Raw genomic sequence first — 25,424 nt, forward strand, 5'->3', positions numbered from 1 at the left:
TTTCCTATGAAATTTACAGGGTGATCTTGGGCAAGTTACAAGCTTGCCTTCCAAGCTAGTGCACAGTATTGTTGCAAAGATAATGCTGCTCTGAAAGTCAGCGTAAAATTGGAACAAATAAACTTGCACGACTAAATGCAATGGCTACAACACACAACTTGGAAAGGCTGATATTAAATAATGGCTGCCTCTTCTATGTCTTTAGCACTTATAAAATCAGTTTAACCAGGTGATTCATCACATCTACCAAGAGAATTCTTTTTGTGTCTACATGTAACTGAATGAATTTTGTAATGGTGGCCCACACAAGTACATGATTAGTTGTGTGGTGCTGGAGCTCTAAAAAGAAAATTCCCATAAAGAACAAGAAGCCTTTAAACACAATCTTGCTTGTGGTTAGCTCAGTGGGATATCACTTGAAGCAGGATGCGAATAACTAAAGAAGAGCCTTCAAAGGGTAATGGAAAGGGACCTTCAATGACCACAAATAAAATATTCAGCATACCAAAAGGGGGATTCCTTAACTACTTATGATGGCACTGATCATGCACGGACTTGGAGAGAGATGAAATCAAAAATTTAAAGGCTTACTATGCATTTTTTCATGAGAAATCAGTGTGCTAAACGGTTCATATCAGGGATTTCTTTACAATGAATAATCTTCAGGAGCAAACTTTTTCTGTTCTGAATTAGAAACTTGATAATGATCCTGATACTCAGTGCATGTTGCAGAATGGTTGCAACCCTGTTCACTTCCCCAAAGCAATCAAAGCTGCTATAAGCCATTGTTTGCTTATAAGTATAGTCAGAGAAACCTGTATCAATAAAGACATGTGACCCCTGGGGTTCTCTCTCTCTCTCCACAATGGAGATGAGTTGGGGTGGTGGGTAGAATTGCCGTCCAGATAAATAATATGGGTTTAAAACCCTAATTATTGTCAGAGGTAGATTTAGGGGAGTGTGGATGGTTCACCCTCACTGGGTGCTGAGCCAAGAGGGTGCCACCGGGGGTGTCACAGCAGTGGCTTAGAATGGAAGTTATGAGACAAAGGCACCAAATTTGGGTGTCACACAGTGTGTTGCTCAAATCTGAAAGCCCAGAGTTGGCCACTGTTATTGTTTAAGCCTTCTGTTAGGGATTCAATGCTTCAGTCAAACTAGCTGTAGATCCTGATCTGCACCTTACCTGATGGATGTAACTGTACTGATGGACTTGGGTGGGATCGAATATATATTGTTATCCATAAATATCATCGTCAACCAAATGCTCAAAAGTCTGGGATGTCTTCCAGCCAATTGGGAAAGCACATTAAAGGATTACTAGCGCCACTATGACAACCCTTAATGAAAGAACATCCAGCACTGTGAAGTCAGTAATGGGCTGTAAATGTTTTCTTTGGGGATGTATGCAGTGACAGTGATTGCCTCTGTTGGTGCAACCAATTTGGAGATTTCTCCTCAGGCCTTCCATGTTTTGAAGTAAACGCTTCTTCTGTGATTTTACCTTTTTCTAACAGGATTTCATGAGGGTTATCTCAGCCTCCTGGAGCATGGTCAAGTCTGTCTGTCAATAGTGAGCCATAGGCAACCATTTTTCAAACTGTTGGACCTTACCTTTGAAAAGGCTGAGTTCCAATACCTAGGCTCCCTACTCCTCAGTTACAAATACAAATAATACAAATATTATGAAGAAACACATCTGAAGTTGAACTGGTTGTTAAATGTGTGGCTTCTAATTCTTTTTTTTGTGAGAAAGAATCCCATGAATCCTTTGACACAGCTGTAATACCCATGGTTCTTTGTAAGTCTGTTGCTTTGGTTTTCCCAGTTGGGTCTATTCACAAACCTCGTGTCTGGAGACTGATGGGTATGCTTACATCTTGGACTCAAAGATTATGGATTGCACTGAATTTAAGTGCAATATGGAATGCTCTCTTGATGGAGGACCAGCTGGTGTCAAACTTGTTATCATTTCAGTGCCAATGCAATTATGTTTTTGTTTTCTTGGGCATCAGGGCAGCTCCAGTGATGTGATGTTGTATTGTTGTTCAATTTGTTTTTTTAAATCATGTTTATGTGATTTTATTGTACACTATTTCTTACTTGGGTTATAAGACACTTTGGTTTTTTGTTTTACATGTGGGCAGCAACAGAGACACTTAATAAGCCCAAAACTAGTGAAGTAGACTTCAGCCACCAATATCCATTCAATTTGGATCATTTGCCTGGCTAAAACAGCAACTTGGTTAGAATGAAGATGTTCCAATGTGACTGTTCGGTGGTTTACGATAGTATCTTTGTTTATAGCCAGCTGACTTTTCTGTTTCTCTTTCTTACATATTTAGTCTGTTCACAGTTTTGCAGAAATTTACCAAAGTAGCGAGGGTAGGGGGGCTAGTATCCAAGTGGTAGCTTCACAGCAGGTGCTGGATCAAACAGGTCTTGTTCTTGCCCTCTTGGGAGGCCTATATGGATCACAGGATTCCTAATACTGCCCTACAGATGACCTGCAGTTAAACTGCGGAAGATATGGTCAGTTTCTTTCCATGGATAAACAAAGGCTACATGAGATATTTGTAGAAGTATGAATAGGGAGTGATTTGTTTTTTCTATATGTGCAGCTTGCCTACGGAGTTGATTGAAAATGGCATGAAGTAAATTTGTGCCTAACAGATACTTATACAAGCATTTTTATTTTAAACAGAAAATGTCAACATTTTGACTTTGATCTTCACCCGAACATGATGGTTTCAGCTGGCTAAGGAAGGGAAAAATAAGGCGAGAAATGGAGTAAGTTTTACAAGCTGAAAAATTCACAGGCCTAATAAAATACGGTTTGAGAAAAATCTTCAGCAAGCTTCAAAGACTAAGATCGAACACACACACACACACACACACACACACACACACACACCCCAACCCACTCTGTAGACTTTGGATCTCATCCACTAGCTTCAAGGTATAAGCTGGAATCTTAAACTGAAGAGTATAGCCAGATCATATTAATGAAATGTTATGGCCATTGTAGCCCAGCAGAACCACCTTACACTCAAATTCTATTTCATTCACAAACACACCTGTGTGGCCTTGGGCAAGTCACAAGATCTCCAACTCAGTTCCATACTTGAAAAAATGTTTTTTAAAATAAAAATAAAAATGATGTATGGGTTAATGGAACTATTCCAAAAGTCCTTGCTAATAATAATAATAATAATAATAATAATAATAATAATAATAATAATAATAATAATATTTATATGCTGCCCATTTGACTGGGCATTCTGGGCGTCTCCCAACAAAATATTAAAAATGAAACACCAGACATTAAAAACTTCCCTATACAGAGCTGCCTTCAGATGTCTTCTAAAAGTCAAATAGCTGTTTATTTCCTTGACGTCTGATGGGAGGGTGTTCCACAGGGCGGGCGCCACTACCAAAGAAGGTTTATTCAGAATCTTTTTGTATTATTTTCCCATTGGTTCCATCTGTACAGCAACCTGAACACCAATCCGCTATGCTGGATGGGATTTGGAAGAGGTAGAGATGTCTCCCGGTCTGCACTGGTCTCCACTGGGGGGGGCAGGTTCTGCTTCTGTAGAGGTCCATGTTCCACTAGCTGACAGTGTGCGTTGGCAGAATCTACCAAAGGCAGCATCCCTGTTGGTGGTATATTATCCTAGGTTTACTGAATTGGTGAATTATTTCCCACACTGAGAATTTGCAAAGAGATTAAGAACAGGAATAAAATACAAGAATTTTTTTTTTTTTTACACATATTGAAAACACAGGGAGGAATTCAACATAGCGCTAAGGAATGGTTCCATCAAACATTTCAATGTGCTATATGGAATCCCCCCTCTCCTCCCTCCATGCAGTATTCTGGGGTTTCCACTGACTTCCTGAACCAATCGGGGGCACAAGGAGCATGCAGTAGGAGGAGAAGGAGTGAAAAACCCTGTTGAAAGGAAGACCTTTCACTGGCTTCTGCTGGTGGAACTTATGAGTTGAATTCAACTAACTTGTACTTGGAGTTGACCCATTGAAATTAATAGACCTAAGTTAGGTACTCATTAATTTCAATGAGTAAAAGTTAGTTTAATATAACCCACAGGGTAAAAAACATCCAGTCAGTGGTGCAGCCCAAAAGCCCTGGAATTCAAAAATGCACTGAAATGATGACCAAATTGGTACCTGGTAGGTAGCTGGCATAAAACTCTGGAAGAGGGCATTTCAGAGATGGAAAGGGAGTGGGTAGGCAGGCGAAACCCTGTCAGTTTTGGTTCTCTTAAGTCTCTCATTTTTCAAATCCTAAATTCAGTTCTCCACATTTCTGCAGCAATTTCCATCTAGGAAAAGAAAATCTCATTAAAATTCATCAGCATTTGGGTATGGATGTCTCCCAATAAACACATGTGTCTATGCAGTTTTGCCAAATATGCACATTTTTGGGCAAGCCATTTCCCCACATGTAATGCATTTTTGTATGTTGCATTCACCAACACATGTGGTGTTTTACACATTTCCCCTGAATATATGCATTTTTGTACATATTGTTTGGTTGGAGGACTGCACCACATAATGCAGAGAAGTGTTAATCTTGAAAGATAGCTGTGTTTCAGTTTGCGTATTGGTTCAATAAGGGCAATTTGGGTAGTTTCTCATTAAAATGCAGATTAAATCCAACTTTCCTCCATCCCTAGGATCTGCTGGAGCCTATGCCAGCCCAGAAAGCAGGTCCATTTCCTGCACCAGCCCTAGTAAAGCTAATTGCTTTTCCTGGATGGCATGACTAGCCAAGCTTAGGACTGCATTGTTTAATTACCATCTTATTATTCCTAAAGTTTTAGTAGTCATGAATCATCTGCATAAGGCAAAAGGGCTTGAAACCCAGAAGTCGAACAGAACATACAGGGTGTGATTCTGTTCCCATTGAAGCCAATAGCAGAGCCAATAGCCTGGTGCCAGAGCAGCAGGAGTGCCAAGAAACTGGACAAATAGTTAAAATGCAGGAGGTTGACAAGACCAAACCAAGGTATGCTAGAGAAGCAGGCGGAAATTAACATTCAGAGAAGAGACCCTAATTCCTGTAACAAATATTTTAAGAAGGTGGAAAAGATGGTGCATTAATCCATTTTCATGATAAAAAATTTGTATGAGGAATTAGCCGTAAGGCCACAGTGAGCCATCATTATGAAAATGAGAAGGACTCCGTTTTCTCTGCTCATTTGCAGCGTGTATTTTGGATTTTTGCCAGTTATATATTTAAAAGTGGTGTTAGATATCTTTTTTTCTCCATTCCCAAGCCTTTAGCTCTTCATTCTGTAGGTTCCTTATTTTGTACTAGACAATTATAGACTAACAGTAGAATTGTAAGGATCGCAGAATCATAGATGTTTACCCATAAGTATGTACACTGAGACTTTCCCCCTAAGGGTTGCATTTAACTCAATTTATTGGATCCAAATTACAGCACAATCTAAATCCAACATCTGCAGGGATGAGAGAGTTTGGATATAGTAGACATTGGGGCTTTCCTGGTTGAGCCAGTGCTGAGCCTGGTTTTCACCAGCCGAACTCAGCTAAGCATAGGTCCCCCAAAAATGTGTGGCAGGAGTGGGGCAAGACAATGATCCCTTTCAGCTTGGTCACATGACCTAGCAAGCAACCTGGCTAATGTGTGATGGTTAACAGGAAGGCAGTCCCATTCACCCGGCAAAATGGTCTGCAGAAGATGGACCAGTTCTGAATGCAGCTTGCTGGTGGGATCCAATTCCCCACCCTTGGCTTAGATTTACGTTTGCATGCAAGATTTTCAAGACTATAATAGCATATAGTTGCAAATGGTGTTTAACAGTCTTCTCCAGCCTGCTGCTCTCCCGATGTTTGGGACTACAACTCCAGAGAACGCGTCTAGGGATTATGAGAACCATAGAGCTGCTACAGGCCCAAGTTAATCCAAATGCATTCAAAGGGTGGTATCCAGTTAAAACCCCATCTACACTATACATTTAAAGCAATATCAATTTGGCTTTGCCCAAAGAATCCTGGGAATTGTAGTTTGTTAAGGGTGCAGAGATACTCCTGTTCTCCTCAAAGGGCTACAATTTCAAGAGTTCATTGGGAAGAAGGATTGACTGTTAAAACATTATGTAAATTGGATTTGTGAGGGGAATATGGGGGTCTCTTGAAGACACTCAGCACTTTTAACAAACCACAGTTCCTAGGAGCAAGCCCCATGTGGAAATAATGGATTAGCAAGCTTTCATAAACTGAAACTTTTTTCCATTGAAATGATGGAATTATTTAGATGATTCTAATTCAATATAAAGAAGAGAAATATTTTCATTGTTTAATTCCCTCTCCATAAGCCACAGTGTTACTAGATATATATTTGCCTCTGCAGTAATGATTGCATTGAAATCACAAAGTCATCTTCTGAAAGCTACACAAATAACTCAGCGCTGCTGTAATAAACATTACAAGCACCTTGCTAGCCATCTGCAGGCAAACTTTCAAAGGGAAAATCACGTCATCAGATTATCTGACCCATACAGTGTCTTGCAGATGTTTGGGGATAGTATTTGGGACATAGCTCATTTCAGGCTCTATATAGTAGAAACAAAATGTGCATTTACACAGTTAAAAGAGTAACTGAATTCCCATAAGGATCTTCAAAAGCTTTTTTTGTTTGCCCAAGCACCATATTCTGCTACTTTGGCAAAGAGGTATTCACAATGACCTGTTAATAGGAAAGGACTCATACTTTTACCAGATGGGTTCCAGCCCAGACAGCAGTGTCATCTGCCTTTATTTTAATAGCTCCACCTTTTTCTTCTTCTTTTTCTTAAAGTGATAAATGAGGTGAACATGACCTGGCCTTAGAATGTCATGGTTTAAACCATTTCCTTTCATCTTGCTTGGTGTCTTGTTGAGGAAACTTGCTAGGTAGAATCCGTTCAGCTGCAAACTTATGTATCAAAACAGTTCATAGAAGTCAAGCAGTTTTGCCAATGTGCCAGCCAGGTTTTGGTATATAAACCAACAGGCCTCAGACAATAGTTTTCCTTCACTTGCATTGATCGTTTTTTGCCCTGCGTGCAACTCTTTACATGGCTTGTTTGGAGACATGACACTGTTTCCAAAGCAAATAAACTCTGACACAGTACATAAATACCAGAACCATCCTTTGATTTTACATCCTTTACATCTTCCTATAGGCATGTTAGGTTTAAATGCCCATGAGAAGTAGAGCTGGACAAACATTGATCAGCAAAATGCAAAATCCTGCTGCAAATGAGAGAAACATATGTTACTCAACTGAATTACAATTATGGATGTAAGATCAGATGTTACCATCCACAGAAGACTTCTTGTAGGTGCCTTTGATAGGCCGTCAGAGCTGTGTGGCCACTTTTCCATGATGTTCTTTGTTTACTTCTTACGTACTGAAGTTCTGAACCACCCTTCATTAATTCATATCCCAGAGCAGTTTAAAACAAATTCATTAAAAAAAAAGTACATTCAATACAACCAAGAGAAAAACAATTAAAAATCAAAACCATAACCAACTTAGCAGACATGTCTCAACAAATATAGTGGGCCTTACAATATCTAATTTCCCCAAAGACCTGTATTTTTCCTAGCAACAAAACCCAGATGACAGTATTGCATGCTGTCATTCCTCCAAGGGGAGGAAATAACCACAGATGAGGTGTCACTATGGAGAAGGCCCTATTCCATGTCACCACGTAATAGGCAGAACAGCCGAAAGGGCTTTCCTTGCCTGGACAAGATGAAAAAGGGGAGGGGGCATCTTCCAGGTTCATAGGAACATATACTTATACTGACTCACACAATTGGCCCATCTAGTTCAGTATTGTCTATTCCACTTGGCAAAGGCTGTCCAGGGATTCAGACTGAGGATATTCCCAATCTTACCTGGAGATTGAATTTGGTGTTCTGCAGTAAAGTCACCTGTGAAATAGCATTGCACAAGGATGTCTGGTTTCCCAGTAGGGGCTCCATCTATGGAAGGGTGAGGGGCTGAGCCCTCAAAAATTTCAAGGAGGGCGTCAGGCCCCCTCAATATTCCATGGTGAACACTTGTACAGTGGTACCTCGGGTTAAGTACCGGTACTTAATTCATTCCAGAGGTCTGTTCTTAAACTGAAACTATTCTTAACCTGAAGCACCACGTTAGCTAATGGGGCCTCCTGCTGCCACCGCCGGAGCACAATTTCTGTTCTCATCCTGAAACAAAGTTCTTAACCTGAGGTACTATTTCTGGGTTAGTGGAGTCTGTAACCTGAAGCGTATGTAACCTGAAGCGTATGTAACCTGAGGTACCACTGTACATGCCGTACGACATGTTCATGCCACACATGAGTGCGTGTGACATGTCAGCACAGTGTGCATCATGTGTGAGTGATGTCAGCACATCACATGGCACCGGCCCTCTCAATTGTGGGGGGCAAGCTGGTGTGCCTGTTTTCCAGGTTGTCCCAGAGTAGGTTAGCTTGATTTTCACATCCCACCCCACCCCAGATTGAAGCCACAGGGAGAATAAGAGAAGGTCAGCAACCTTTTTCAGCTGTGGGCTGGTCCACCGTCCCTCAAACTATGTGGTGGGCCGGACTATATTTTGGAAGAAAAAATGAACAAATTCCTATGCCTCACAAATAACCCAGAGATGCATTTTAAATAAAAGCACACATTCTACTCATGTAAAAACACCGGGCAGCCCTCACAAATAACCCAGAGATGCATTTTAAATAAAAGCACGCATTCTACTCATGTAAAAAAAAGCTGATTCCTGGACCATCTGTGGGCCGCATTGAGAAGGCAATTGGGCCACATCCAGCCCACGGGCCTTAGGTTGCCTACCCCTAAATAAGAGGTTCTGTGCACAGCCCGAGTGAAAATGGGATGATGCCTTCCTTTTGAGATTATTCATTTTCACTTTCAGTATATTAAACTCTGTTTTGAAGATATCGTATCAGTGATGAAATTATGATGGATAAGGGATAAGATAAGATAAGATAAGATAAGATAAGATAAGATGATAAGATAAGATAAGATAAGATAAGATAAATTTATTGTCATTGTCCGTATATACACAGTATACACAACAACGAAAATCAAACACCCAAAGACTGGGTTCACATACACATTTGCACGTATCTCCAACACTCTCATCCTATTCAGACATAATCTATAAAACATAACATAATCCAGAATATAACATAACCTATTAAAGGCATAACATAACCTAAAACCTATCTCATTCCTTCCTACTCCCTGCTTGCTATTTCTTGCAACTGGCCCTGAGATCATTATTTAGTGCAATCAGAGCTCTTGGATAGAAACTATTCAGAAGGCGTGTGGTTCGTGTTTTCATTGTCCTATATCTTCTGCCCGAAGGCAACAGTTCAAAGAAGTTGTGAGCAGGATGGGTGGGATCTCTCAGGATATTGTGTGACTTCTTGAAGCTGCGAGACGTGAAGATCTCATCCAGGGTTGGTAGTTGGAGCCCAATAACATTCTGGGCAATTTTAATTATTCTCTGTAAAGCTTTTTTATCCATTTCAGAGCTGCTCCCATACCACGATAATATACTATAGGTTAAGACACTCTCGATGGTACTGTGATAATAGGACAGAAGTAGGTGCTGAGATAGATTCAGTCCCCTGAGCATTCTCAGGAAATACAACCTCCCCTGCACCTTCCTCACAACCATATTAATATTTGCAGTCCATGAGAGGTCCTCAGAGATATAAATGCCCAGGTATTTAAAACTACCAACCCTCTCCACCTCCTCGCCATTTATGTGCAATGGTAAAAATACACTTTTCTTTCTCCTAAAGTCAATTATGAGTTCTTTGGTTTTTTTGGTGTTAAGCATAAGATTGTTTTCTTTACACCATTGAATTAACCCCTGTACTTCTTTCCTATAAGCAGTCTCATCGTTCTCACTAATGAGCCCCACCACTGTTGTATCATCCGTAAATTTGATGATTGTGTTGGACTTATACAGTGGGGTGCAATCAAATGTGTACAGGGAATAGAGAAAGGGACTTAGCACACATCCCTGAGGGGCTCCTGTGCTTAATACTAGAGTAGAAGAATAGTAAGGTCCCATTCTCACTGTCTGCGGCCTATCAGTCAGGAAATTCCTTACCCACAGACAGATCTTCTGATGTATACCCAAATTGGTCATTTTAAGGAATAACCTGTCTGGCAGAATTGTATTGAAGGCAGAACTGTAGTCCACAAACAACAGCCTTGCGTAGGTTCCCTGTCGTTCTAGATGACTCAGTACAGTATGGACAGCGATGGAAATAGCATCATCAGTAGATCTGTTTCTTCTGTATGCAAACTGGAACGGGTCTAGAGTGGATGGAAGACCAGCCTTAATATGATCTAGCACCAATCTCTCTCACGGGTCTAGAGTGGATGGTTGGTGGCAAGACCACTGGTGCAACATTGTGGCCCTAATTTTGCCACCACCTCACTCCTGAGCCCGGTACTGCATGACTCACCTCAGTTTCAATCCAGTCAAGCTACACGTAGTCTTCAAAAACAGAAGCTAATGGGAGAGGGATCAAAAAGATAACAAAGCTCGACTCTGTAACTCAAGCACCACAGTTATGATCTTTTTGCTGGAAACTGGAGCCATAATCTGAAACAAACTATGCTCTTCTCTTTTCCCTATAATGCTCAGTTCTTATAAACTGCATGAAACCATGAGGATTCTTCTCCTTCTAATTGTGTAACTATGACATGTAGTTCCATTTTTAATTTAATTCTGTAGGAATATATATATATTTTTAAAAAAAGAATGCAAGTTTTTTTCTAGTACCACAAAAACTTTGAAAATGTGTTCTGTGCCTGCCCCTCATTCATAGTCTTTTATAACGCTACTAATGTATTGAAATTTGGAATTGGTTTTGAAAGATTATAACACACTGCAGTTTTAGAGGCGAGAATGTAAACAAGAAAAAAGGGAGCTGAACCTTTAAATGTTAATACTTTGGGAAGCTGAAGAGCCAAATGTGTGTCTGAGAGAAAAAGCTCCATCACATAAATGAATTGTTTCAAAAAGGAACTGGTAGGTGGGTATTCGGGTTGAATAATCTAAGTTTTATTCTAATGTGTACTGGGTTCTATCAGGTCTCATACACACACACACACACACACACACACACACACACACACACGAAGACAGGCAAAAAGGCATAAACAACAACAACAACAACAAAAGCCTGTCTTGGGAAATTAATATTGCAGTAATATCCAGGTTCTGGAAAGGGAACTCTGTCGCTTTTAGAGTAAACACCAAAAACAGATGCCACAATCTCATAAAATAAACATGCAGTGAAAGGGTAACACAGACATTAACAGCAAACTGATTCAGTAGCCAATACAGTATGATGAGAAAGGCACACACAGTATGGTGTGAGGCAAAATAGAAGCCATTAGCCATATGGTACAGTGTGGAGATGGCCTCCGTGACGAGAAACAGTTGTATGCTGTGTGGTTTATAAAATAATTATGCCGTGGCAAGCAACATTTTTATAATTATTGGCAATTTTAAAAATATTTTTCTTACGCTGGAAGCATTTACCAAATTGAAGGATGGAGGCAGCAGCTTCATTTGTTGTATATTGTGCTTTTAGGCTATGCAGGGAGCTGCCATTGCGAAAACAGCAGCTAATTTACATGCGATTATGGCAGACTTTATATGATTCTTTTTTAAAAAAGAAGAAGCAAGGGATGTACAAAATATAGGCGGAGAGAAATACTTGGATGAATATTACTTGCCACCTGTCAAAAAAAAAGCTTCCAATTTGTATTTTCCTCCTTTTCTTCTTTCCTTTGTAAGTATGTGGGGGGGAAAGGGAACGTGGAGCTCTGAGGTTGTCATTGGCAACCACAAAATCTGTTTTGAAAGGGGGAGAACCTGAGGACAGTTAAGGGTGCCTGAAACATCTGAGGCAAGAACTGGTGACCTCCATCTCTGTTCAATTTTTGGAATCAAGGGTTTTGTCCACTTATACAAGGAAGACTGCCAGTAATGTCTGGGCTACTGTATTATTTTCCTAGATTGCTTTTAAGAAGGCTCACCCAGTGGCCAGCATCCTATTCTCAGAGTGCCCAAATAGGAATCTGATAAGCAGGATCCGAGAACAGCAGCATTGTCCCCACATGTGCTTCCTAGCAACTGTTTCTGCAGGTGCCTGATAATGCCAACTGTCCATGGTGGTCCTGGGAAAATGTATATAGTCATGGATTTATCACCCAGGGTGCTGCTCCCAGACTGGCATTATTTTCGGGTGGGATTCAATCACATACAGTGGTGCCTCGCAAGACGAAATTAATTCGTTCCGTGAGGCTCTTCGTATAGCGGTTTTTTTGTCTTGCGAAGCAAGCCCATTGACAGCTTAGCAGATTAGCGCTATTAGCAGTTTAGCGGCTTTTAGCGATCAGCTGTTAAGCGGCTTATCAGCGGGTCAGCTGATAAGCGGCTTAGCGGCTTAGGAAAAGGGGGGGAAGGGAAAAACCCCGAAGGAACTCGCAGGACTTTTTCGTCTTGCGAAGCAAGCCCATAGGGAAATTCATTTTGTGAAGCGCCTCCAAAACGGAAAACCCTTTCGTCTAGCGGGTTTTCCGTCTTGCGAGGCATTCGTCTTGCGGGGCACCACTGTACTAGAAATCGTGTCCTCCCTAAAAGTGTTGTGGTGAGACCTGGAGACTGACCTCCTGGTTGTGGGTGGGTCTATTGGATAGCCACAATACCCGATTGGTAGTCCCTCATTGCTGGGTTTAATCTGGCCAATGGGGTGCAGTCTAAATGGATTGAGGGACCTATATAAACCCATGCATGGGTCCCAGAGCTTCCTCTTTTGGTTCATGCATTGGAACACCCACCCACCTCTCCCTAATTTTAGGGCATTTTGCCGTCACGTGTCATCTGTCGTTGGGACAGGGGCACGGCAGGAATTTTCCCCACTTGGCTGATTGGCTGTGGCCATTTGGGTTTCACCTGCCGCGTAGCAATTCGTCACAATTTGTAGGGTTGCAGATAGGCACTGGTTCAGGTAATAGGGAAGGGAGAACGGTCTCGCCATCCCTATGTGAAGGGTATTCTGTTAAAGGAATCCAGGGACTCAACTTGGTTTGGTCAACCCCCGAGAGGGGGTTGTGCCCATGCCTGAGTCCAGGGGAGCATCTGGGGAGTGAACAGAGTCTGTTCCCAGGCTTTTCACCTGCCTCAGGTGTTCACCCTTGTCTGACCTATGATAGAGCTCTGGGTCAGCGCTACCTGCAAGGGTGTAGGGAGTTAGTCGAACCAGAGCCTATGCAACCACTCACTTTTCTGCAATCAATAAAGTTGTGGCCTAAATTCTGCCAAAAACCAAAACTAAAATTTGAGTCAAATGTGTCTTTATTTAGGGGGGAGGTCTCTGGGTCTGAACACGCAAAGGTTAGGTTGCACAGCTTGTTCCTCTTAACAAGTCCTTTGGCTGATTAATATCCTATGGCCTTTTAAACATGTCTGTGGGGGGGGGTATTGTTTTGTTTTTGTTTAAACTGTCTATTTTGTGCTTTTAGCAAATTAAGGAATGTTAGAAGGATGTTGGAATGAAGTTACGTGGTTTTAGCAGAAATGTTATAAAGGATTAAGTAAAAATAGATTGTTAATTGGTGAGAATGTAAAGTTACATTATATTAAGATAAATTATTAGGATAAAAACAAAGATGGAAAGGATTTGCTGAAATAGCCAATTGAACAAAAAAAAGGGAGGTGTGAGGAGGTCAAGGAAACAAGCAAATGAAAGATAAATTATGGAAGGATTGATTTTTTAAAAATTGTTTTTACTTCTCTGTTTTTTTTTCTTTTTCTTTATTTTTGTAATCTTTCAAAACCTTAATAAATATTATTTTTTTAAAAAAATATTTTGTGCTTTTATCTTGTGAACTGCCCCGAGGACTTTGGATGAAGGGTAGTATATAAATTTAATAAATAAATAAAAACTAACTAAATATGTCTCCTCCTTTAAATTCGTCCAAGTTGGTGGTCATTACTCCCTTCTGTGGGAACAAGGTCCCCCCCCCCACTCCTGCTGCCTAAGTGGTACCTCCCTGATACTCCACCCCCTGCTGATATTAGGCTTGAAAGAAGTATTCTATTGTAGCAAATAACATAGTTTGTGATGTGTACTTGCTTGTGGCGTATGTGTGTATGGTTCCCATAACAATTTCTCTAATTTGCAAAAGTGGCTCTGAGTCCAAAAAAAGGCAGCCTTAGGAGGTGAATTCATGTATTTATTAATAAATTCCAGTAATAACAGGCTTATATGCAAATGAATCATCCATATATATTTTGTTCATATGTCTGGCCTATTCACATATAAATGAGTGATGGGGTATATTTTTCCCCCATGAAATGGAGTGTAAAGGTGACTAAGCAGTTCCCCACCCCTTTTATCTCTCTGTACTCTGGCTCACTTCTAATGTCAGACCTGGGCTGGGATAAATTTTCTGGAGGAAGAGAGTGCAGTGGCTTAAGACAGGGGAAAAGCATCTGTTTAAGAAATGGGTTGGAATTTGCCAAAAATGAAGTTTTGCATCAATTTTCTGGGCATGTTCTTTTCCAGAATGAATTGCTGGAGAATGTCAAACCCCCTGGATAATATTTTGCCATCCTCCAATATGGTTGAGAATATCAGATGCAACTTTGGGGTTTCACTTATTGGTTAGGTCATTCAGCTGATATTGTGACTGATTAATTTGTGTCATGAGGTGACAGATTAACCAAAGTACTCAAGTGGCAAATATCAAAACAATAAAGTAATTTCATACTACAAAAACAGACCCCAGAACTATGGGAATTATTCTGTGACAGAGATGACTTCACACAGTAGGAAGAGCAGATGTTCTGGTGACTCAAACATCTGCTTTTTGATCTTCTGTGGGAGCTCACATATATCCTCCAGAGAGATGTGTGAGCTTTTGGTTATCCTGCAAAGACACTGTCAAGAGATCTGCATTTGAGTACAGTGGTACCTCGGGTTACATACGCTTCAGGTTACATATGCTTCAGGTTACAGACTCCGCTAACCCAGACAATGTGCTTCAGATTAAAAAACTTTGCTTCAGGATGAGAACAGAAATCGTGCTCCAGCAGCACGGCAGCAGCAGGAGGCCTCATTAGCTAAAGTGGTGCTTCAGATTAAGTACAGTTTCAAGTTAAGTACGGACCTCCGGAACGAATTAAGTACTTAACTGTATAGTGGTACCTTGGGTTACAAACACCTTGGGTTACAAACACTTCAGGTTACAGACTCCACTAACCCGGAAGTAGCACCTTGGGTTAAGAACTTTACCTCAGGATGAGAACAGAAATCACGTGCCTGCGCCACCACGGTAGAAGGAGGCCCCATTAGCTAAAGTGGTACCTCAGGTTAAGAATGGTTTCGGGTTAAGAACAGACCTCCAGAACAAATTAAGTTTGTAACCAGAGGCACCACTGTAGTTCTGCACACCGGCCAGTTTCCAGTTCAAAATTGGAACAGTAATATTTTTCCCAGAGACTTTTTAGCTGTTCCTAAAAAGCATTCCCCCTAAATGCTCACGTAAATGTTAGAGATCTTTCAAAGGTACTATAATGTGCAAGGAGCTATCACCGGAAGTATGATATGGTCACCCCTGCCTATGAACATGAGTAAAAACAAGAAGCAAAAATTCAGAGGTGAGAAGAGAGGACCAAATCTACTGGCAACTTCTGACTCTCACTTGGTCCAGGAGCACACCTTTCTTCTCATTCACCTAAGCCCTACAGCTTCTCCTCTTTTCCCAAAAATAAAAACTTCGTATTCTAGGTCTTACTAATAACCATTTCCTCTTCTTAATTCTTTCGATCATTTGCCAGGTTGGAGGGAGTGGAGAAGATTAAAATCTGAGTAAAGACATTTCTGGTTCCCAGCCATAGAAGCTGCAAGCTGTGTGGAGATAGATCAGAGGTGGATAAGCATTCAAATATATATCTGAACAAAGAAACAGAGCTGTCCATGTCAACTGAGATTTATTTATCTTATTTAGTTTCACACATTTCCTTTCATCACAGAGATCAGAAGTGGATAGACCACCACTTTTCACTTGTAGAAGTAGAGGAGTAGATGTGCTGTCTTCATCTTTGCAAGATACTCTGGTTTTCCATTAAAATTTCCCTATTGGGTTTTATCCATGGAAAGCAAATCAGTGGATTGGCCTTCCCCAACAGCAAATACCATGTGGATTCTTACATCCAGAATGGAGATTGTATAGGAGCAATAGCATAAGACAGGGGGCTGCTAAATAAGTCTATGTAAACAACTTATACCTTGCATCTGACCTGCACTGTATATATATTTTCTAGTCTCATAGATTGTGCTCACCCAAATAATCACTGTGTAATCCACTTTCAACACAGAAAGAAATATTACTTCCCCAATAATGACATGCATTATTCAAACAGTCTGTAGGTTTGTATTTGCTCATCAGTGGTGACAACATTACAAATGAAACAGTAAAAAAGCAGTATATTAGTACATTAAAGTAAAATGTTATGCTATGTATATCGCCAAAGTACTGCAGTGATATGTTGATCAATCTCCTTTTGCTGGAGTACAATGCAAAATGGGTTGTTTTTAACACATTCATTAATAAAGACTTAAAAAGGGGGGGGAGAGATTGGAAACTGTGTTAAAAATGCTACTAAACAGAAAACACAAAGCAATATCATACAGAGATGAGACACAATCTAAGACTTTTCTTTCAGGATTTAAAAAAGAAATTCTGATTGTTCATCAATGAAAGCAACTGGCATAGACTGCTGAACTGGTTATTTTATTTTATCCAATATTGCTTGCAAAGATACCACTTTCATTTTTGCCAGCATTTGTAGTGTAAATGAGGAGCAACCTATCGTAAAATGATGCTACTGAGATCAAAGGAAGCAATCCCTACCACTAAGCTGAAATCATTCTGGGGAACTGTTTTTGATTATGGTTAATGATGTAATCAAGCTAGTAAACTGCCTAGAAGTTGTCGTTGTAGTGGGATTACAGTTTGCCATCATAGAGCACCTAATAATACGAACAAAAAAGTATGGACTTATAAAAATAAGATATTAGTTAATGTTTACTTTAATGACACACGAGATGAGATCGGGTTGATTAGAATGCTGATAGGAGCTTTTCCCGAAGGAAAATTACTGAAATTTTTGTACGGACGAAAATGCCAATAATATAGAGTGGGAGGAAAGACCACAAGAGTCATTTTTAACATCTTTGATTTCATTCTTTAAAGACCAATTATTTTTCTGTCCCCTGTGGGAAGGGGAAAAAAAACTTCTTTCTTAATGGCAGAATCATTCTGAGACTTCTCTGATTCATTTTATATTTAGTAGATTACAGTTTTAGAGTCATCAGTCAGAAGGAACCCAGCCAACTGACAGACCTGAAATCATGTCCTTTGATTGTAATTGACAGGAAAAGCATTTAAGGTAAAGGGGAAAAATATTTTATTCATCTTTGATTACACTGTGATGTGATTTGGTGACATAATACAGCTGTGAACTGAAGCAAGAAAGGCAATAATTCCTACTTCAGGTTTTTGACATGATGTAGCCCTTTAGTCTTCTTCAAGCCTAAGCCTCCAGCTACAATAGGCCCCTTGATGGAGTCTAGACAAATAGATATACAGACTGTTGCCATTTAAAAAGCAAACAGCTTTAAAAAAGCATTTCTCAAGGCTGTGTATTTCAGACCTAAATGGCAGCACAATTTCCCATCCCCAACCCCCAAAATTATATTCAGTTAGCTCCCGCCCTCCAGAAACAACTTATTGGGCTGAGCTCCTTCACTTTAATCGGGTCTTAAAAGTAATCAAGAAAATGGTATTTGTTGCCATATTAAAAATATTCTCTCAAGAGGCTTTAAACATCTTGCAACTAATTCATATGCAGGAGATATTTATTTCCAGTATCATACTGCCTGGACGGCTATCATAGCTTTTCTCTTTCTTCCCTGCCTTCATTTTGATCTCAATGGGTCCATTTTCTATTAGTATAATAACTTTCAGGTGGCATTTTCTTCTCAATTGCCTATTCAGCATGTAGGATGGTGGTGAAGGGGGACGGTGAATTCAGCTTCCATCAGCCCCAACCAGCATGGCCAGTGGTCAGTGGTAATGAGAGTTGTAGCCCAATAACATCTGGAGGGCTGTGGATAGCCTATTCCTGATGGAGAAACACAGGTAAATCATCAGCTGTGGGTGAAACCTGTGCTTTAGAAATATGAATGGCAAATTTTTCCCAGTGAGTGACACAAGTTGAATGTAGATGTACCAGAGGTGAAAAATAGCTTAGTTAAATCAATTGCGAGACAGAGGTGAGATCTCCATTGGTTGTTAAGAAGTCAAACCAACGATCATCACCTTCAATAGCAATTTCTTAACTCACTGCATTGCTCTGCAGTTATTTGGGAAAGAGTCCCAATATAATAAGGGTCTTTTGTTTTGGGTAAGGAATAGATGGCTTCAGACAGGGCTGGATTTTTATTAAAACCTCAGTGCTGAACGTATCCACATGGAATTTTGTTTTCTTATTCCCTTCTCACTCCTTGATCTGTACAGGAAGTGACTTACATTTTTACCCATCTCACTAAAAATACAAACAATGCATGACTCTTTCATATGTATTATATGTACAATATACATCTTCCTTTGTATGTCATTTTGCATATAATTACTCAGGGTTCTTTTTTTAAAATGACAATGCACAAAATATAAAACTGCCAATGCAAGAGGTCGTCCAATGCAAAGAAAACCCAATTGTATCTGAATCAAGTTGCATGCTTTGTACAAATCCTTTTTAAATGGATTCCTTTCCCACCCTAGTTTGAGGATTAGTTCTTCAGGTAGAGCAGTTTTTAAAGTCTCCAGTCTATTTCCCAAATATATTTATCCGAATCCAAGAAATCAATTTCCGAAAGATTTGGACCCAGAACCAGGACATCATCTGGGAGAAGCTGTACATATTTCTTACTGTCACTGTTCTTTCATATATTTTCTGGAGTGTGTTACCTATGCTTTTTGGTGCATGGTGTCAACAGTGCAGTATGAAGCATGTAGTATTTTTGATGATACCATTAGGTGATGGGAATTTACATGAAAGGGTTTTAAAGAAGTTATTGAAGCAACATAACAATACCAAGTGACTATTGCAGTAGTAAAAAAAAGTCCATGAACTTCCAACATTAAAATACATAACAATCCATGGTGGGGTTTTGGGTTGGTGGAAGAAGCTAGCTAAATTCCACCCTTTATTCATGATATACTAGGCATCCTAGGTGATGTGATGACATACCTAGGGTGGGTAAAAAGTTAGTTTGCTGGAAGGAATAAGTTGGCTGAGGGACATTATTGCTAGCATTTCCTCTTTATTCACTCATCTTTTTTTAAAAAAAATGCCCATAGACGACACAACAGTATAGCTAATAATCATGCATTTTACCATGCAGGAGGTCAAACGAAACAGCATTTGTTTGAAGACAATTCTCTTGCCAGGTAGGCTAGTCATTTGTTTCTAGGGGCACAATGTACCCACATGCTAGTGCTCAGATTATGGAGGGAAAGTTAGACAAAGACCTTAATGAAATCTACAAGTCTCCCATCTCAATTTCCTTGTCCCTCTTGTAATTCAAACACTGGAATGAATGGGAGCTGAAGAAGAATATCTCAGTGGGGAGAACTTGTCAGATTGTGCCCATACAGTAGTTGTAATAGTTGCGTGTTGAGACATTTAACCCCCCCCCCTTAAATAAATTCAGACAAGACTCAAATTTGGGTTTGTTTTTTGGCAGAATTTAGGCCACAACTTTATTGATTGCACCAAGTGAATGGTTGCATAGGCTCTGGTTCGACTAGCTCCCTGCACCGTTGCAGGTAGCGCTGACCCAGGACACCAGGATAGGTCAGCCTAGGGTGAACACCTGGATAAGTGGAAAGCCAGGAGCAGGCTATCTCCGCCACCCAAATGCCCCCCTGGACTCAGGCACGGGCACAACCCCCTTACAAGGGTTGACCAAACCATTGAGTTCCTTGATTCTTTTAATGGAATAGCCTTCACATAGGGATTCCTATCTGCAACCTTACAAGTTGTGACGATTTTGGCAGGCGAAACCCAAATGGCACCAGCCAATCAGCCAAGTGGGGAAAATTCCTGCCATGCCCCTGTCCCAACAACAGATGACACACGGCGGCATAGCAAGGTCAAGCGCACAAGCCCTAAATATAGGGAGAGGTGGGTGGGTGTTCAGATGCACACGCCAAAAGAGGAAGCTCTGGGTCACGTGCATAGGTATATATGGGTCCCTTGATCAGTTTAGCCTGCGTCCCATTGGCCTGATTGAACCCTGCATCAAGGGACCTACGGGTGTTGTGGCTATCCAAACGTACCCACCCACAACACAGGTTTAGGTTGCCAGGTCCCACCGCAACACGTGCCCTCTTTAAGGGAGGACCTGATTTATGAGTAAAGACTCCATAAGATACGTAAGTGAGACCTAATGCAGAATCTGTCTAGAGTAAGAACTCTGCAGGGTAGGGTGGAGGCTAGTCAGCATTTATCATTTAGCTTTGCTGTTCATGATAGATTTGCAGGAAACTCAAGTGAAATAAATGGCAACAATCCTTCATAGTATGCTATAAATGGATATCTAGCATTTATTTTTTATCATGACAAATTTCAGCTCTAGTACAACTGAACAAAATCATACACAATGAATCTTAGGCAGTGTTATCCAAAAGGGTCCATGGAGGGGGAATCCTATCCATGGACTGCCCAATCCAAAGCTTTGCCAGACTTATGCCAACAGGATAGAAGGGGCAGTTACAGATAGGTAGCCGTGTTGGTCTGCCATAGTCAAAACAAAAAAAATTCCTTCCAGTAGCACCTTAAAGACCAACTAAGTTAGTTCTTGGTATGAGCTTTCGTGTGCATGCACACTTCTTCAGATATCTGAAGAAGTGTGCATGCACACGAAAGCTCATACCAAGAACTAACTTAGTTGGTCTTTAAGGTGCTACTGGAAGGAATTTTTTTTTGTTTTGAGGATAGAAGGGGTGTGCGTGTGAGAGAGAGAGAGGGAGGGAGGGAGAGTGTTGGTGTTTCTCTCTGTTTTTGTATCTGAGGCAGTAATGTTTTTTTGACCAGAGTTGTATTTTCCATGCCATTGGTTGCAATGGGAGAAAAAACAACAACCCAGTACTTAAAAAAAAAAATCAGTACAGAAACTCAAAGCCATATGGAAGATCTGCTTTATTCTATGGTCCCTTAATGCCCTCCTAGGGTCTGTAAGATTGCTCCCTAAGACTGCTTGCCTGGGAGTAAGACCCATTCAGCTCAGTAGAATTTACTTCTCATGTCTAAGCTTGCACAGTACACTATGTTGTATATTTATCTTTTAGATTTAGTCCAATACCAGATCAAGTTGCTTCAATTACCTAACACTGAATGCATGAGCAGTTGCAAATTTCATATGCTACCAAGCTATTAAAGCCGTGAGTTAAATACTATTATTCATTAGCTAATAAAAACCTCTCTTTTCCTTGAGAAGAAGCTACTTCTTATTTAAAATAAAATATTAAATGTAGACTTGGAACCCCCAGGAACATGCATGGTAAAATATGTTAACCCTCTCTCTTAGAAGATTTTATTTTTATGTTGGGGGGGGACACACCTGTCCCACGTTTCAGCCCCAGAAGGGCAAGTCAAATGCCTTTTTATGCCCTTCCAAGTAGGCATTATTTTTCATGGGTCTGAAAAGCAGCATGGAAAGGATTTCACATCATCTCCCAGTTTGAAGATGCATTTCTACATGCAATAGGAGAGTAAGTGCCATTGAACTCAATGGAGCTTACTTCTGAAGGGTGGGGCACCAAAGGTAACTTGCCCTTTGTGATACTTCTTTGGGTTCTGATGAGAGTGAGAGCACTCCCCCTGTTTGCTTGTTCCTAAGGGAGAGATTGGAGGGGAGGATGTGAGTTAATTTGGCTTCTGTGTGCTGTGGAGTCGTGTCTGTACGAGAGCATCATTGCAAGACCATGAATCCAGAGTGATTTGGTGCTTCAAATTATTTTGCTATTTTATACTTTTAATTAATTAATTAATTAATTAATTATACTTTTGTATTTGTTTTTATTGTGTTTTTTCCTTTGTATTCGTATTCTGTCCACTGCTTTGGGGACCTTTGGGCTGAACAGCGGTCGGTCTAGAAAGGAACCAACTATTACTATAGACATGTAGAGGGCTGCACAGAAGAAACACATTTTTAAAAGTGCTTCTTATGAGGTCAAACTTTATCTATAGATTAAGGAAAAATCTCTCTTATCCTCAAAAAGAGATAATTTTTAAGGATAACCCCTTAAAATAAATTTAATGAGGTCAAAAGCAAAGTTTTTACGCAAACCCTTTCCTGACTTCTTCACAGGAGGGGGAGAAAAAGGGAAACCCTGATCAGCATTGCCATCAGAACATCTCAAGACTTCAAGAAGACCTCCATCTGGTATGTCAGCACCTTTTATTTTAATCTCTTTACTGCACTCCTGAGTGGGTTTTTTCCCCCCTGAATCCATTTAAATGTTGCCATCTGTCACTCTCTTCCACGTTTACAACATAATGGAATCCCTTCTGGATTTCTACTTCTATTTCTAATATTGAAGCCCTCGCTGAGGAGATAGCTTACAGTGCAACCTTATGTATGTTTCCTCAGAAGAAAGTCCAACTATGTTCAATGCTGTTTGATTACTCCCATGTTCAGAATTGCAACCTTAAGCAGCCCCTAAGGTAGGGATAGAGAACCTGTGGCCTTCCAGATGCTTCTGACTACAACTCCCACCATCCCTGGCCATTGGCTTGGCCTGATGGGAGTTAAGAGTCTAAAAATATCTGGAGTTCCACAATCCATCCATCCCCCCACTGCTTAAGAGGAGCAAAAAACCTAGCGGTTATAAGGTAAAGATAAAGGGACCCCTGACCATTAGTTCTAGTCGTGACCGACTCTGGGGTTGCGGCGCTCATCTCGCTTTATTGGCCTAGGGGGCTGGCGTACAGCTTCCGGGTCATTTGGCCAGCATAACTAAGCCACTTCTGGCAAACCAGAGCAGCACACGGAAACGCTGTTTACCTTCCCGCCGGAGCGGTACCTATTTATCTACTTGCACTTTGGCGTGCTTTTGAACTGCTAGGTTGGCAGGAGCAGGGACCGAGCAACAGGAGCTCACCCTGTTGCGGGGATTCGAACCACCAACCTTCTGATTGGCAAGTCCAAGGCTCTGTGGTTTAACCCACAGCGCCACCCGCGTCCCTCTAGCGGTTATAGTTTGGCTTTAAAACTCTCAGCTGGTTGACATGTACATGATGATTCGAGACCTGGATTCTGTTCAGACATTCACACCTGATGGCTCAGCACCAGACTTTCACACAGTCAAGCATCTTGTTTGCACAAAGCCTATGCACAATGCCTGTTGTCACAGTCTTGTTGCTGAGCAACCATGTGCAGAGCTCAGTGGGGTGGGAGGCCAGCCAACCAGAAGAGTCTCTGAGCTGTACTTGCCTGGATGCTGAGTCAGCATCCAAAGTCAGGTCCAATCCAAGGGCGAACAGCAGTCCGCATGGTTAGACTGCCAGGAGTCAGGGAATCCGATGATCATAGGGTCAAGGGTCAAGATAAGCAGGAAGCAGCAAGGCAGGACCAGAAACTACAAGCACTGTTACCAGTAACTGATTGCTGCTGGAAGTTCTCCTTAAGAAGGCTGAAGCCAGCTGGTTCTCATCAGTGCCTTCTCCTCTGTGTCCTTGAAAGCTGAATAGCTGCAGGTAGAGTCACTCCTTCTTCTCCCCCTTCAGGCTGCTGTTCAACAGGCGAAGCTGACTTCTGTTCCATGACACTTATTCTCAAAGTATACAATACTGATTGAATGTACAAGAAGCACCCTGTCCACATTTGACTATATGTACATAGGTACTGGGAAAAGAAAATGTTTAAACAGGTTCTGGGGCTAGTGGTTAAAATGTCCCCTCCATGCATTCTATCCTGTTCTGTGTTAAAGCCTGAACAGGCTTTGATTATTCTTGAATGAGAGTATAACCCGTCTCATCAAATTGATGTCACTGATATGACTGTTCTACCTGCAATAATTAACACGTTCCTTTGTTCAAACCCACATCTGATGCTACTGCTGTCAGTTAATGGTAAACGTGTGTGAAAACTAACTGGTGGCACAAAATTACTCTTCCAAAGTTTACCTACATTACAGGGAGAGGAATCAGAAGACAGATCCAAGTCCTTGTCGATCACTCACAAAGTTGTACTACAACCACCATTGGCAAACTAGTGCCTTCCAGATGTTTTGGTCTACAACTCCAACAGGCTGGATCTGAGTAGGGTTGAAATACATCTGGATTTTCCTTGACATAACACGTAATACTGCGGGTGGAAGCAGTGTCCGGGAGGAAATGGAAAGAAAAATGTCCGGGAAAATCCGGACGTATGGCAACCCATGTCGGGAGTATTGTTTTTGCCAATTTTCCTTAAAATTAGTTCAAAAATACCTCAAAAACATCTTTTTGTGATTTTGCAAAAAAACAACAACAACCCAGCAACCCTAGCTGATGGGAGGGGTAATTCAAAACTTTTTGCAGACCACCAGGTTGGCAAAAGCTGCATTACATTAGCAATTATACCATGTACACCTTTTCTGATAACCATGGTAGAACAAATGGATGAATTTGAGTAAGCAGTATATCTGCCTTGCTATATATTTTCGCTACTAGTGATTTCTGTTACATGTGCAAGATCCAGGTTGGTGTAGTGATTATAAACTACTTCTCCGCAGATGAAAGGTAAGTTATAGCTACTGCAACATTATTGCTAAAATTACCATTTGAATGATAAGCAATTTGGGGAGTAATTATAGTGCACACACTACATTCAATGCATTCTGATATATGGATAATTACTCCTGGTAATATGCTTTAGTTAGATATTACAACAACAATAACAATTTATTGCAAAATTAATTCCTTGGCACAATTTAACATTTATTAACAGGAAGTCAAAGTGACTTGGTTTATCGGGGGCCACTTGTAAGTTGCTTTCCCCTGTTCATGTGCTAATTGGTTATTATAGGTCGCTTTAATATTTTTTAGTTTAAATTAATTTGGTTTCAAGGTGCATTTGTGATTTTTTTAAAAAGAAGACATGATATTTACAACTCATGTGGTTTTATTTAGGTAAAAAAAATAGTAAGGTAATGCAATCATCTTTGGTAATAGAATGATGGATGAATGGAAAACATTTTTTTTAAAAAATCAGGTCAAT

At 40.6% G+C, this 25,424-nt stretch overlaps 2 long non-coding RNA genes across 5 annotated transcripts in view; one reads left to right on the forward strand and one right to left on the reverse strand.

Annotated features, from left to right (window-relative positions):
• The window catches only part of LOC309369993, a 250,309-nt gene that overhangs the window by 153,089 nt on the left and 71,796 nt on the right, over positions 1 to 25,424 (forward strand). For 3 of the 4 annotated variants that reach the window (XR_014168320.1, XR_014168321.1, XR_014168322.1), the window contains exon 3: positions 22,533 to 22,607. The exons of the other annotated variant lie outside the window; for it this stretch is intronic. This is a non-coding gene — a long non-coding RNA (uncharacterized lncRNA). The remainder of the gene's footprint in view (positions 1 to 22,532; positions 22,608 to 25,424) is intronic. 4 annotated transcript variants of the gene reach the window in all.
• LOC309370036 lies at positions 6,825 to 23,808 on the reverse strand. Its single transcript, XR_014168377.1, has 3 exons — positions 23,658 to 23,808; positions 15,889 to 16,001; positions 6,825 to 7,287 (listed from the first exon to the last, which is right to left on the reverse strand). It is a non-coding gene; the product is annotated as an uncharacterized lncRNA (long non-coding RNA).

The sequence above is a fragment of the Podarcis melisellensis genome (assembly GCF_964234715.1).
Source record: "Podarcis melisellensis genome assembly, chromosome: 5".
In the NCBI taxonomy this organism is placed as follows: Eukaryota; Metazoa; Chordata; class Lepidosauria; order Squamata; family Lacertidae; genus Podarcis; species Podarcis melisellensis.